This window comes from Ovis aries, chromosome 1 (genome assembly GCF_016772045.2).
Source record: "Ovis aries strain OAR_USU_Benz2616 breed Rambouillet chromosome 1, ARS-UI_Ramb_v3.0, whole genome shotgun sequence".
NCBI classification, from domain to species: domain Eukaryota; kingdom Metazoa; phylum Chordata; class Mammalia; order Artiodactyla; family Bovidae; genus Ovis; species Ovis aries.
This window is the reverse complement of record NC_056054.1, coordinates 70292561-70307819: the sequence shown is the minus strand read 5'-3', so window position 1 is coordinate 70307819 and position 15259 is coordinate 70292561. Positions and strand designations below refer to the sequence as shown.

Here is a 15259-nt window from a genome sequence, read left to right as displayed (position 1 = left end):
TTTGCTTCCCTTAAAGAAACTAAAGCCTGAGCAACAAAATTAATTATGTGTGAGAAATAACCTCATCAGAATGCCAGGGAGACTACAAGGACCTAGAACCTTCCAATTCTAGAGTGGAATATGTACAAAATTGCAACTGCAAACATTTCCAGATACACTAGTATGCTCTGCCATTGCTTCACCAAATTCTCTCTCCCTTTTTAACCTTTGATGGCAAGGTCTGTCCCCATCTTACTCTCCACTATATTACTCCTACTACACAATAAGCCCTTAGATCATAAGAAATAAACCATTAAAAATTTTTTTCCACTCCTAGTGTTTCCACCCTGATTTTACTAATATTTCTGGCACATCGTATATTAACAATCCTTAATCCAGTAACAGATGCCCTTGATTCCTTATGTCTTACTTCCACTATAACCTTTTTCCCTTCTCTGCTCTTACAGTCGTCTCCCCATTTAGTCTGAAATTAACTGCAACACACACCACCATTCTCCCACCCAAACATTCTACCAAAACCAGGAAATGTGTGTTACTCTTCTGACAGCTGTAGCCTCATAGCTCTGTTATAGGGTACGGTACATAAAGCTCAGAAAGGTTATATGGACTTTATAAAGTTCAAACTCAATTTTAAAAAAGCTATGTAAAATAAATTTTTTTTTCTAAAAATATATGCCAAAATAATCTCAGTTTTGCTCTAAGAATAAGAATAGACTCTAATTTACATTCTAAGGAAAATGCACACCAATATTTTATCAATACAAACACACAGAACATAAATTGTGTATTATCTGAAACTACTTTAATAAAGATATTTTGTAAAAGTATTATCCTACTTTAAAATTCTTCTTCACAAAGAAATTTTAGAGAAAACAAAGTAAGAAAGGGTAAATGACCCATAACACTGAACACAACTCAAACATAACTAGGATAAACAATGTACATCTTCCCTTTTCCCCTGTTACTGTCACTGATTACTTCCCTCCTGTCCAGAATGCATCCATTATTAGAAGTTAAACATTTTTCTAATTTTAGAATGTATTACTTCCTTTCTGATTACAAAGGTAAACACAGAGCTGGTTAAATAAATAATATAAAAATATACACTCAAAAATAAAATTCCCTTCACTGATCATCTGAAACTATCGCAACATTGTTAACTGGCTATACCCCAATACAAAATGCTTTTTGTATTAAAAAATAAATAAAAAATCAAAAAAATAAAAATAAAAACTTCCCATGCTACTTCCTCCCACAAAAGAAAACTATTCATCTCATTTTTCTTATGTATATAATCTACATATAGACATAATTTACATACATATAACAAAAATTAGAATATTGTATACACTGCTCTATAATTTTTCTCACATAACAATATATCTTAAATCAATGTAATGTCCATCTGTATAAATATAAAAGTATGTAAGATAATCTTTACAACAGTTGCTAAGCTCCTTTCCAACTACCACACAACTGAGGAACATTTAGGATTTTCCAATGTTTTAGTATTACTATCACAGGTAATAATACAAAGTTCATCCCTTTACACTTTAGTTTTAAAGCATTCCAAATACTATATAGCATAAATTCAAAAAGAACTGCTGTATCAAAAATATGCATTTTCCCCCTTTTATTGTAGAACATTATAAATACATGCAAAAAGAAGAGATTAAGAAGTGGCAAGAATACACTGAAGAACTATACAAAAAAGTCTCAACAACCCAGATAACCATGATGGTGTGATCACTCACATACAGCCAGACATCCTGAAGTGTGAAGTCAAGTGGGCCTTAGGAAGCATCACTAGGAACAAAGCTAGTGGAAGTGATAAAATTCCAGCTGAGCTATTTAGAATCCTAAAAGATAATGCTGTTAAAGTGTTGCACTCACTATGTCAGCAAATATGGAAAATAGCAGTGGCCACAGGGCTGGAAAAGGTCACTTTTCATTCCAATCCCAAAAAAGGGCAATGCCAAAGAGTTTTCAAACTACTATAAAATTGTGCTCATATCACATTCTAGAAAGTTAATGCTAGAAAATACTTCAAGCTAGGCTTCAGCAGTATGTGAAACTGAGAACTTCCAGATGTAAAAGCTGGGTTTCGAAGCTGCAGAGGAGCCAGAGATCAAATTGCCAATATCTACTGGATCATGAAAAAGCAAGGGAGTTCCAAAAAAACATCTACTTCTGTTTCACTGACTATGCTAAAGCCTTTGACTGTGTGGATCATAACTGTAGAAAATTCTTAAGAGACAGGAGTACCAGACCACCTTACCTGTCTCCTGAGAAACCTGTATGCAAGTCAAGAGGCAACAGTTAAGAAATGGACATGGGGCAACAGGAACATATATATCAATAATTACTTTAAATGTAAATGGATAAAATGCTCCAACCAAAAGACACAGACAAGCTGAATGGATACAAAAACAAGACCCACGTATATATGCTGTCTACAAGAAACCTAAAGACACATATAGACTGAAAGCGAGAGGATGGAAAAATATATTCCATACAAATGGGAAGCAAAAGAAAACTGGAGTAGCAATCCTCATGTCAGACAAAATAGACCTTAAAATAAAGAATATTACGAGAGGTAAGGAAGGACACTACATAATGATCAAAGGACCAATCCAAGAGGAGGACAGAACAATTGTAAATATCTATGCACCCAACATAGGAGCACCTCAATACATAAGACAAACACTAACAAACATAAAAGGAGAAACTGACAGTCACACTAATAGTAGGAGACTTTAACACCCCACTCACACCAATGGACATACCATCAAAACCGAAAATTAGTAAGAAAACACAAGTCTTAAATGATACATTAGATGACATGGATCTCATTATCTTCAGGACATTCCATCCAAATGCAGAAGAATACACCTTCTTCTCAAGTGCACATGGAACATTCTCCAGGCTACACCACATCTTGGGTCACAACTCAAATCTCAGTATAAGAAAACTGAAATCGCATCAAGCATCTTCTCCAACCACAAAGCTATGAGACTATATATCAATTACAAGAAGAAAACTAAGAAACACAAACTCATGGAGATTAAACAACATGTTTCTAAATAACCAAGAGATTACTGAAGAAATCAAAAAATTTCTAGAAACAAATGACCATGAAAACAGGGCAACTCAAAACCTATGGGATGCAGCAAAAGCAGTCATAAGAGGGAATTTTATAGCAATTCAATCCTACCTCAAGAAACAAGAAAAACATCGAATAGACAATTGAATAACTTTATACCTAAAACTGGGAAAAGAAGAACAACAACAAAAAAACCAAACCAAAATTAACAGAAGGACAGAATCATAAAGATCCAAGCAGAAATAAATGAAGAAGAAATGAAAGAAATACTAGTAAAGATTAATAAAACTAAAAACTGGTTCTTTGAAAAGATAAAATTGACAAACCCTTAGCAAGAGTCATCTAGAGAAAAAGAGAAGAATCAAATCAACAAAACTAGAAATGAAAAAGGAGAGGTTACAACAGACAATGCAGAAATACAAAGGATTATAAGAGACTAATATGAACAACTACATGGCAATAAAATGGATAACCTGGAAGAAATGCACAGATTCTTAGAAAAGTTCAATCTTCCAAGACTGAACCAGGAAGAAACCAAAATTATGAACAACCCAATTACAAGCACTGATATTGAGGCTGTGATCAAAAATCTCCCCCAAAACAAAAGCCCAGGACCAGATGGCTTCACAGGAGAATTCTATCAAACATTTAGAAAAGAGCTAATGCCTATCCTTCTAAAACTCTTTCAAAATATTGCAGAGGAAGGAACACTTCTGAACTCATTCTACGAGGCCACCATCACCCTGATACCAAAACCAGACCAAGACAACACAAAAAAAGAAAACTACAGGCCGATATCACTGATGAACATAGATGCAAAAATCCTCAACAAAATCTTAGCAAACAGAATTCAGCACCACATCAGAAAGCTCATACACCATGATTGTTGGGTATATTGCAGGAATGCAAGGATTCTTCAATATACGCACATCAATCAGTGTGATACACCATATTAACAAACTGAAAGGTAAAAATCATATGATCATCTCAACAGATGCAGAAAAAGCCTTTGACAAAATCCAGCAACCATTTATGATTAAAACTCTTCAAAAAAAAAAAATGGGCATAAAAGTAACCAACCTCAACATAGTAAAGGCCATATATGATAGGCTTACAGCAAACATTATTCCCAATGGTGAAAAACTGAAAGCATTACCCCTAAGATCAGGAACACGACAAGGGTGTCCACTTTCACCACTATTATTCAACATAGTTCTGGAAAGTCCTAGCTACAGCAGAGAAGAAAAAGAAATAAAAGGAATCCAGATCAGAAAAGAAGAAAGCTCTCACTGTTTGCAGATAACATGATACTGTACATAGAAAATCCTAAACACAGTATCAGAAAATTACTAGAGCTGATCAGTGAATTTAGCAAAGTAGCCAGATACAAAATCAATACACAGAAATCATTTGCATTTCTATATACTACCAATGAAAAATCAGAAGAAGAAATTAAGGAATCAATCCCATTCACCACTGCAACAAAAAGAATAAAATATCTAGGAATAAACTTACCTAAGGAGACAAAAGAACTTTACATAGAAAATTATAAGACTGATGAAAGAAATCAAAGAATGACATAAACAGATGGACAGATATTCCACGTTCCTGGGTAGGAAGAATCGATATTGTGAAAATGACTATACTACCAAATGCAATCTACAGATTCAATGTGATCCCTATCAAATTACCAATGGCATTTTTCACAGAACTAGAACAAAGAAATTTCACAATTCATATGGAAACACAAAAGACCCCCGAATAGCCAAAGCAGTCTTGAAAAAGAAGAATGGAGCTGGAGGACCAAGATTCTTGACTTCAGGCTATACTACAAACCTACAGTCATCAAGACAGTATGGTACTGGCACAAAAACAGAAATATAGACCAATGAAACAAGATAGAAAGCCCAGAAATAAACCCATACACCTACAGATACCTTACTTTTTACAAAGGAGGTAAGAATATACAATGGGGCAAAGACAGCCTCTTCAATGAATGGTGCTGGGAAAACTGGACAGCTACATGTAAAAAAATGAAATTAGAACACTTCTTAACACCATACATAAAGATAAACTCAAAATGGATTAAAGACCTACATGTAAGACCAGAATAAAACTCTTAGAGGAAAACACAGGCAGAACACTGGATGACATGAATCAAAGCAAGATCTCCATGACCCACCTCCTAGAGTAATGGAAGTAAAAACAAAAGTAAACAAGTGGGACCTGATTAAACTTAAAAAGCTTTTGCATAGCAAAGAAAACTATAAGCAAGGTGAAATGACAACCTTCAGAATGGGAGAAAATAATACCAAATGAAACAACTTACAAAGGTTTAATTTCCAAAATATACAAGCAGCTCATACAACTCAATAACAGAAAAACAAATAACCCAATCAAAAAGTGGGAAAAAGACCTAAACACACATTTCTCCAAAGAAGACATACAGATGGCTAACAAACACATGAAAAGATGCTCAACATCACTCATTATTAGAGAAATGCAAATCAAAACAATGAGATATCACCTCACACAGGTCAGAATGGCCATCATCAAAAGTCTACAAACAATAAATGCTGGAGAGGGTGTGGAGAAAAGGGAATGCTCCAGCATGGTTGGGGGGAATGTAAACTGATACAGCCATTACGGAAGATGGTATGGAGAGTCCTTAAAAAAACTAGGAATAAAACTACCATATGACCCAGCAATCCCATTCCTAGGCATATGCCCTGAGGAAACCAAAATTGAAAAAGACACATGTATCCCACTGTTCACTGCAGCACTATTTACAATAGCTAGAACATGGAAGCAACCTAGATGTCCATCGACAGATGAATGGATAAAGAAGTTGTGGTACATATACACAATGGAATATGACTCAGCCATAAAAAGGAACACATCTGAGTCAGTTCCGATGAGTGGATGAACCTAGAACCTATTATACAGAGTGAAGTGAGTCAGAAAGAGAAAGATAAATATCGTGTTCTAATGCACGTATACAGAATCTAGAAAAATGGTACTGAAGAATTTATTTACAGCGCAGCAATGGAGACACAGACACTGAGAATAGACTTATGGACACCGGGAGAGGGGATAAGAGGGTGAGATGTATGGAAAGAGTAACATGGAAACTTACATTACCATATGTAAAATAGATAGCCAATGGGAATTTGCTGTATGACTCAAGAAACTCAAACAGGGGCTCTGTATCAACCTAGAGGGATGGGATGGGGAGGGAGGTCCAAAAAGGAGGGGATTTATGTATACCTATGGCTGATTCATGTTGAGGTTTGACAGAAAACAACAAAGTTCTATAAAGCAATAATCCTTTCATTAAAAATAAATAAAAATTTAAAAAAAAGAAATGGACATGAACAACAGACTGGTTCAAAATTGGGGAAGGAGTGCAACAAGGCTCTATCTTGTCACTCGGCTTATTTATCTTATATGCACAATACTTCATACAGAATGCGAGGCTGGATGAATCACAAGCTGGAATAAAGACTGCCAGGAGAAATAACAACCTCAGATATGCAGACGATACCACTCTAATGGCATAAAGTGAAGAGAAACTAAAGAACCTCTTGATGAGAGTGAAAGAGGAGACTGAAAAAGCTGGCTTGAAATTCAACATTCTAAAAACTAACATCATGGCATCCAGTCCCATCACTTCATGGCAAACAGAAACAGAAAAAGTGGAACAGTGGCAGATGCTATTATCTTGGGCTCCAAAATCATTGCGGACGGTTACTGCAGCCATGAAATCAAAAGACGCTTGCTCCTTGGAAGGAAAGCTATGACAAACCTAGGAAGCACATTAAAAAGCAGAGACATCATTTTGCTGACAAAGGTCCACCTAGTCAAAGCTGTGGCTTTTCCAGTAGTCATGTACGGATATAAGAGTTGGACCATAAAGAAGGCTGAGCGCCAAAGAATTGATGCTTTTGAACTAGGGTGCTGGAAAAGACTCTTGGAGAGTCCCTTGGACTGCAAGAAGATCAAACCAGTCAATCCTAAACAATATCAACCCTGAATATTCACTGGAAGGACTGATGCTGAAGCTCCAATACTTTGGCCCCTAAGCAAAGAGCCAACTCATTAGAAAAGATATTAATGCTGGGAAAGATTGAGGGCAGGAAGAGAAGAGGGTAAAAGATGTTGAGATGGTTAGATAGCAATATTGGCTCAGTGGACATGAGTTTGAGCAAACTCAGGGAGATAGAGGAGGAAAGGGGAGCCTGGCATGCTGCAGTCATGGGGTCACAAACAGTTGGACATAACTTAGTGATTGAACAACAATAAACAAAACAAGCACAATGAACCATCAGATATTCACCATCCAGTTTCAATTATCATCTTGTGATGGGTATTTCATTTAAACACCCCATTTTGCCCAAAACTCGCATTATGTATATATTTTAATGTGATACTTATTGTCAAATGAATCTCCAAAACAGTACCAATCAACACTCTGACCGGATCAGAGAAGTTACTTGATGGCCCACACCTTCTCCGAAAAGGAGTATCATCCTTTTGCTATTTGACAACACACACACACATACAAGCGTGTTTCTATTTACATTTCTATTACCAAGAAGCTTTCCCCCCCCCCATAAATTTGTTAACAATTTGTGTTTTCTTGAAACTCCAGCTGATGTTCTCAGCCTGTTTTTAAAGCTGAAATGTTAATCCTTCCCATAATGATTTTCAAGAGCACCTTATATATTTCTAATACTTTGCTATTATACAGTTGGAAATATTTTCCCCAGTTCATATCATGTAAAAGTGCCTTGATAAATACTTTTTGATCAGGAAATATTACTTCTGGATGCTCAACTGACCCTGGTCAATAGCTACAAAGCTCTATCGCTCATCTTACATCAATGCTAGGTTGACTCTCATGTTTAAGTTAAAATTTACACAGAAAACCAAAACAAATAAAAGAAGCTGGTCCACCTACCCTTTCTTTAAGCTCTGTAGTCCCTACCTTTGCTCTTGGGTAATGAATGCTCAACACTCATTAAACGTCCAGTCCATACCTTCCTTTTTACAGGATGTTAAAAGTGTAGAGAATACAGCTTCTCCCACATGGAGGTGATGCAGGCTAAACTTCACAATATTAGGCAGTTAATCTTTGGCATATTAAGTTCAATGCAATTCCAATTAAAATCCCAGCAGGATTTTTAAAGGTAAAATACTTCAGAAAATTAATGAAAAAACCAATAGAACTGCTAAATCAACCTTCAACAGAAGAACAAAGAGGGGAAGACTTGTCCTACCAGATACTGTGATGTACTCCAGAGAAAACAGTTCTGTACTGGTAAGAATCTATAACAGCAATGCAACAGAACAGGTATTTCCAAAACAGATCTATTTACAGGAAACTGTTAATGATAAAAATGATACTACAAATCCATACAGACAGGATATATTATCCATTAAACATGTGTTATAGAAACTGTTTCACTTAAAAGGAAAAAAATTTGTATCCCTAGTTCACAATACAAAAAAAGGTGAACTCCAGATGGACCAGACATGAAAGGTAAAATACGAAACATGAAATCTAATTAGAAAATGTAGAATACTGTTTTGATCTTGGAAATGAAGAAGAGATTCAAAAACATGGAAATATTCTGCAAAAGCACAGATGAAAACAGAACAAAATTTATAGCACAATTATCACGCAAACTTAAAAATGCACATGTAACACCATACATAAGAACACATACATACATAAGAATATATTTAAAATATATTAATTATATTCCAGTGGGTATGTTAAGACAATTGGTAAATGAGAGAAGGGATTTGACTGAGGATTGGAGAAACTAGACATATAGTGGCCATAGACTTGGGATGACACTGTATACTAGTGACATACATTATAGGTAACTGAGTAGCAGGACTCAAATCATCTCTCAAAAATATTCATTACTACTATCACTATTTCCTATTTGCCTTTGGCACAGTGGTAAAGAATCCACTTGCCAAGGCAAGAGATGAAAAAGACATGGGTTCAATCCCTGGGTCGGGAAGATCCCCTGGAGTAGGAAATGACAATCTGCTCCAGTATTCTTGCCTGGAAAATTCCATGGATAGAGGATCCCACTGGGCTCAGTCCATGGCATTAAAAGAGTCAGACATGAATGAGCACGCACATGCATTTTACTATTTGACAACACACACATAAAGACTCTATCTATAATATATCTGTACCTATAATGCTATTATTATTAGAGAAGCATTTCATCACTAGTATTGATATCCATCTTGAAAGAAACTGCCTTGATAAAAAGTTTCTTTCCTTGAAATCTAGTGGGAAAAAAAAAAATTAATCAAGTGGAGACCAAGGATTCTACCCACTCCTTTGTTCGCTTCAGTCGTGTCCAACTCTGTGTGACCCTACAGACGGCAGCCCATCAGGCTCCTCTGTCCCTGGGATTCTCCAGGCAAGAACACTGGAGTGGGTTGCCATTTCCTTCTCCAATGCATGAAAGGGAAAAGTGAAAGTGAAGTCGCTCAGTAGTGTTCGACTCTTAAGACCCTTGACTCAAGAACTTGAGAACTAGATGCGTAATTCAAATAGTGTGGCTTTTTTTTTCTCCCCAACCCATTTCCCAATTCATCCTGCAGCTAACTAGGAAATTATCTGAATATTACTTGTGACACCGCAGACAGCTTATTTCATCTGTCTGATATAATCTCTGAGGACTACTACAAGGCTAATATTAAAATATACGAGGGATTTCCCTGGGAGTCCAGTGGTTAAGATACTCCTAGAGCAGGGGGCACAGTTCAAGCCCTTATCAAGGAACTAGTATCCGACATTATGCACAATGCTGTCAAAAAAAAAAAAAAAAAAAAGAAAGGAAAAAAAAGATTATTATATATATGTAACTGAATCACTTTGCTGTACACATGAAATTAACACAACATTGCTAACCAACCTAGGTCTCCTGCATTACAGGCAGATTCTTAACTGTCTGAGCCACTAGGGAAACCCTCAATCAACTATACTCCATAACAAAATAAAGTTAAAAAAAAAACAAAATACATGAGTTGTGCACTTGACAGTATAATTTCTCAAAAATGGTAGAAGAAATATTAGAAACTCAATGTCCTTTCAGGTTCAGTATTTTTCCTTCAATAAATATTGAATAAGTACTGGACATGGAACAACAGACTGGTTCTAAATAGGAAAAGGAGTATGTCAAGGCTGTATATTGTCACCCTGCTTATTTAACTTCTATGCAGAGTACATCATGAGAAACACTGGACTGGAAGAAACACAAGCTGGAATCAAGATTGCCGGCAGAAATATCAATAACCTCAGATATGCAGATGACACCACCCTTCTGGCAGAAAGTGAAGAGGAGCTAAAAGCCTCTTGATGAAAGTGAAAGAGGAGAGCAAAAAGTTGGCTTAAAGCTCAACATTCAGAAAACGAAGATCATGGCATCTGGTCCCATCACTTCATGGGAAACAGATGGGGAAACAGTGTCAGACTTTATTTTTCTGGGCTCCAAAATCACCACAGATGGTGACTGCAGCCATGAAATTAAGACGCTTACTCCTTGGAAGAAAAGTTATGACCAACCTAGATAGTATATTCAAAAGCAGAGACATTACTTTGCTGACTAAGGTTCGTCTAGTCAAGGCTATGGTTTTTCCTGTGGTCATGTATGGATGTGAGAGTTGGACTGTGAAGAAGGCTGAGCACCGAAGAATTGATGCTTTTGAACTGTGGTGTTGGAGAAGACTCTCGACAGTCCCTTGGACTGTGAGGAGATCCAACCAGTCCATTCTGAAGGAGATCAGCCCTGGGATTTCTTGGGAAGGAATGATGCTAAAGCTGAAACTCCAGTACTTTGGCCACCTCATGAGAAGAGTTGACTCACTGGATAAGACTCTGATGCTGTGAGGGACTGGGGGCAAGAGGAGAAGGGGACGACCGAGGATGAGATGGCTGGATGGCATCACGGACTCGATGGACTTGAGTCTGAGTGAACTCCGAACAGGGAGGCCTGGTGTGCTGCGATTCATGAGGTCGCAAAGAGTTGGACACGACTGAGAGACTGAACTGAACTGAACTAAGTGCCTATTCTAGGCCTGGTAAACGAGACAGTCAAGGTTCCTATCTTCGAAGCTCAAGATCTTGGTGGGAAAGACTCAAACAGACCTTTCTTCTTAGTTCTTCAGTTCAGTTCAATCACTCAGTCATGTCCGACTCTGCAAACCCATGGACTGCAGCACACCAGGCTTCCTTGTGCATCAACAACTACCAGCGCTTACTTAAACTCATGCCTATTGAGTCGGTGATGCCATCCAAGCATCTCATCCTCTGTCGTCCCCTTCTCCTCCTGCCTTCAATCTTTCCCAGCATTAGGGTCTTTTCAAATGAGTCAGTTCCTCGCATCAGGTAGCCAAAATTTTGGAGTTTCAGCTTCAGCATCAGTCCTTCCAATGAATATTCAGGTCTGATCTCCTTCAAGATGGACTGGTTGGATCTCCTTGCAGTCCAAGGGACTCTCAAGAGTTCTCTCCAACACCACAGCTCAGAAGCATCAATTTTTCGGCACTCAGTTTTCTTTATAGTCCAACTCTCACATCCATACTTGACTATTGGAAAAACTATAGCTTTGACTAAACGGCCCTTTGTAGGCAAAGTAATGTCTCTGCCTTTTTTTTTTTTTAATTTTATTTTACAATACTGTATTGGTTTTGCCATACACTGACATGAATCTACCACGGGTATACATGAGTTCCCATTCCTGAAACCCCCTTCCACCTCCCACCCCATATCATCTCTCTGGAACATCCCCGTGCACCAGCCCCAAGCATCCTGTATCCTGTATCAAACATAGACTGGCGATTCGTTTCTTACATGATAGTATACACGTTTCAGTGCCATTCTCCCATATCATCCCACCCTGTCCCTCTCCCTCACAGTCCAAAAGTCCGTTCTATACATCTGTGTCTCTTTTGTTGTCTCGCATACAGGGTCATCATTACATCTTTCTAAATTCCATATATATGTGTTAGTATACTGTATTGGTGTTTTTCTTTCTGGCTTACTTCACTCTGGATAATCGGCTCCAGTTTCATCCATCTCATTAGAACTGATTCAAATGTATTCTTTTTAATGGCTGAGTAATACTCCATTGTGTATATGTACCACAGCTTTCTTATCCATTCATCTGCTGATGGACATCTAGGTTGTTTCCATGTCCTGGCTATTATAAACAGTGCTGCAATGAACATTGGGGTACATGTGTCTCTTTCAATTCTGGTTTCCTCGGTGTGTATGCCCAGCAGTGGGATTGCTGGGTCATATGGCAGTTCTATTTCCAGTTTTTTAAGGAATCTCCACACTGTTTTCCATAGTGGCTGTACTAGTTTGCATTCCCACCAACAGTATAAGAGGGTTCCCTTATCTCCACACCCTCTCCAGCATTTATTGCTTGCAGATTTTTGGATTGCAGACATTCTGACTGGTGTGAAATGGTACCTCATTGTGGTCTTGATTTGCATTTCTCTGATAATGAGTGATGTTGAGCATCTTTTCATGTGTTTGTTAGCCATCCATACGTCTTCTTTGGAGAAATGTCTATTTAGTTCTTTGGCCCATTTTTTGATTGGGTTGTTTATTTTTCTGGAATTGAGCTGCATAAGTTGCTTGTATATTTTTGAGATTAGTTGTCAGTTGCTTCATTTGCTATTATTTTCTCCCATTCAGAAGGCTGTCTTTTCACCTTGTTTATCGTTTCCTTTGTTGTCCAGAAGCTTTTAATTTTAATTAGATCCCATTTGTTTATTTTTGCTTTTATTTCCAGTATTCTGGGAGGTGGATCATAGAGGATCCTGCTGTGAAAAAATATGGAACACTTCACGAATTTGTGTATCATCCTTGCGCAGGGGCCATGCTAATCTCTGTATTGTTCCAATTTTAGTATATGTGCTGCCGAAGCGAGTTGTCTCTGCTTTTTAATATGCTGTCTAGGTTGGTCATAGCTTTTCTTCCAAGGACCAAGTGTCTGTTAATTTCATGGCTGCAGTCACCATTTGCAGTGATGCTGCAGCCCAAGAAAAGAAAGTCTGTCACTATTTCCATTGTTTCCCTATCTATGTGCCATGAAGTGATGGGATGAGATGCCATGATCTTAGTTTTTTTCAATGTTGAGTTTTACGCCAGTTTTTTCACTTTTCTCTTTCATTTTCATCAAGAGGCTCACCAGTTCCTCTTCACTTTCTGCCATAAGGGTGGTGTCATCTGCCTATCTGAAGTTACTGATGTTTCTCCCAGCAATCTTGATTTCAGCTTGTGCTTCATCCAGCCTGACATTTCACATGATGTATTCTGCATATAAGTTAAATAAGCAGGGTGACAGTATACAGCCTTGACATACTCCTTTCCCAATTTGGAACCAGTCTGTTGTCCCATGTCCAGTTCTAACTGTTGCTTCCTGACCTGCATACAGATTTCTCAGGAAGCAGATCTGGTATTCCCATCTCTTGAAGAATTTTCCACAGTTTGCTGTGATCTACACAGTCAAAGGCTTTGATGTAATCAATAAAGGAGATGTTTTTCTGGAATTCTCTTGCTTTTTCTATGATCCAATGGATGTCAGCAATTTGATCTCTGGTTCCTCTGCCTTTTCTAAATCCAGCTTGAACACCTGGAAATTCAAGGTTCATGGACTGTTGAAGACTGGCTTGGAGAATTTTCAGCATTACTTGGCTAGCATGTGAGATGAGTCCAATTGTGCAGTAGTTTGAACATTCTTTGGCATTGCCCTTCCTTGGGATTGGAATGAAAACTTAAGTTCTTAGGGCTGATTCAAGCCCAGCCACCAAGTTCAGGTTACATGCTTTCTTAGTATACTATATATAGCTCTCCAATCACTGTACTTTCCACACTGTGCTCCATTTGCACAGTGGAGCACTAATTTGTCTTTACTTCTCAACCCTTCTCTGAGAGGGGAAAAGACTGTCCCAGTTTTGTTTACCAATACTTCCCAGGTACACAGCACAGTGCTCAGAATGCAGTAGAAACACAGTAATCAATAAATTATCAGCAGGACTCTTAATTAAAAACAGTCTAAGAGCCAAACAAGTGACTCACCTCCCTGATAGGAACTTCTGTCCCTCTATTGTGCTTAAGGTTTCCTTATTTTTCTGTAATAAACCCAATAAGCCAAGACAGATTCACTACAACCATGTCTCAAGTACCCCTGCCACTAACCTTCAACCCGTAAGTACTTAGCAGCAAAGAAAGCAGGGAAGAAAAATCTAGTCCCAATTCACTACTGCAATCTCCCACTGGAGCACATTCCACCTCTTACTCACCTCAATCCAGAAACTCAAAAGGGTATGCAATAGCAAGAAATGACTAGCACTGCCAAAGGAGAAAGGGAAGGAAAAAAAACCTATTCTGCTGCTACCTTAACCCCAAGCATCTCATGTCCTGATCAATCCCATCTCATCTTAAAGAGTAAAAGTTGCCATCTTGCCCAGGCTCTTTCCTACAATTTCTTCCCTTCCCTACCATGTGTTTGGGATATAATCACATGTGAAGAATATAATGTAACCTAACAATGATGCCACTTCTGATGGGACCTTTCACAAAAATACAGTCAAATTCATGAGGTCAAGCAGGGCCAAAGCAGAGCCCAGATATAAGGGAAGTAGAAGACAATCTACAGAACCTTCACCCTGCATTAAAGCAACAGGGAAGAAATTCTCTTTTGAGGCAAATATAGCAAAATGAAGTTTGAGGTTGGCTGCCTTCTGACTGGCTATGGTTTCACTGTAGAACATCTAACGGAAACAGGGTTGGACCTAGAGGACAGACAACATAAGCAGGCAGCTTTATGGCTGCTCTACTCAAGTGCTTAGTTTTAGAAACAATGAAGACAAAATAATGATTACATTTTTTAAATCAAGTATTACAGAAAGGATTAAAATGAAATGCAGTAGTTCCCCACCAATCCCTTCCCATATTTCAGTCCTGCTCTCCAGAGACTGATGCTTTCACCCATTTCTCTTGGGAGGTATCACCATATTTCTAAATAATGTGCTTATATTTCTCTTTTTTAATTGTTCAACTTCAGATCTTAACTATTTATTATAAAAACAATAATCACCAAACCCCTTCCT

At 37.8% G+C, this 15259-nt stretch overlaps 1 protein-coding gene and 1 pseudogene across 7 annotated transcripts in view; both read right to left on the bottom strand.

Moving 5' to 3' along the window:
- Positions 1-15259, bottom strand: part of MTF2 (metal response element binding transcription factor 2) — a 74975-nt gene that overhangs the window by 30668 nt on the left and 29048 nt on the right. The gene's annotated exons all lie outside the window — the stretch shown is intronic.
- Positions 12974-13073, bottom strand: LOC114111141 (U6 spliceosomal RNA; annotated as a pseudogene).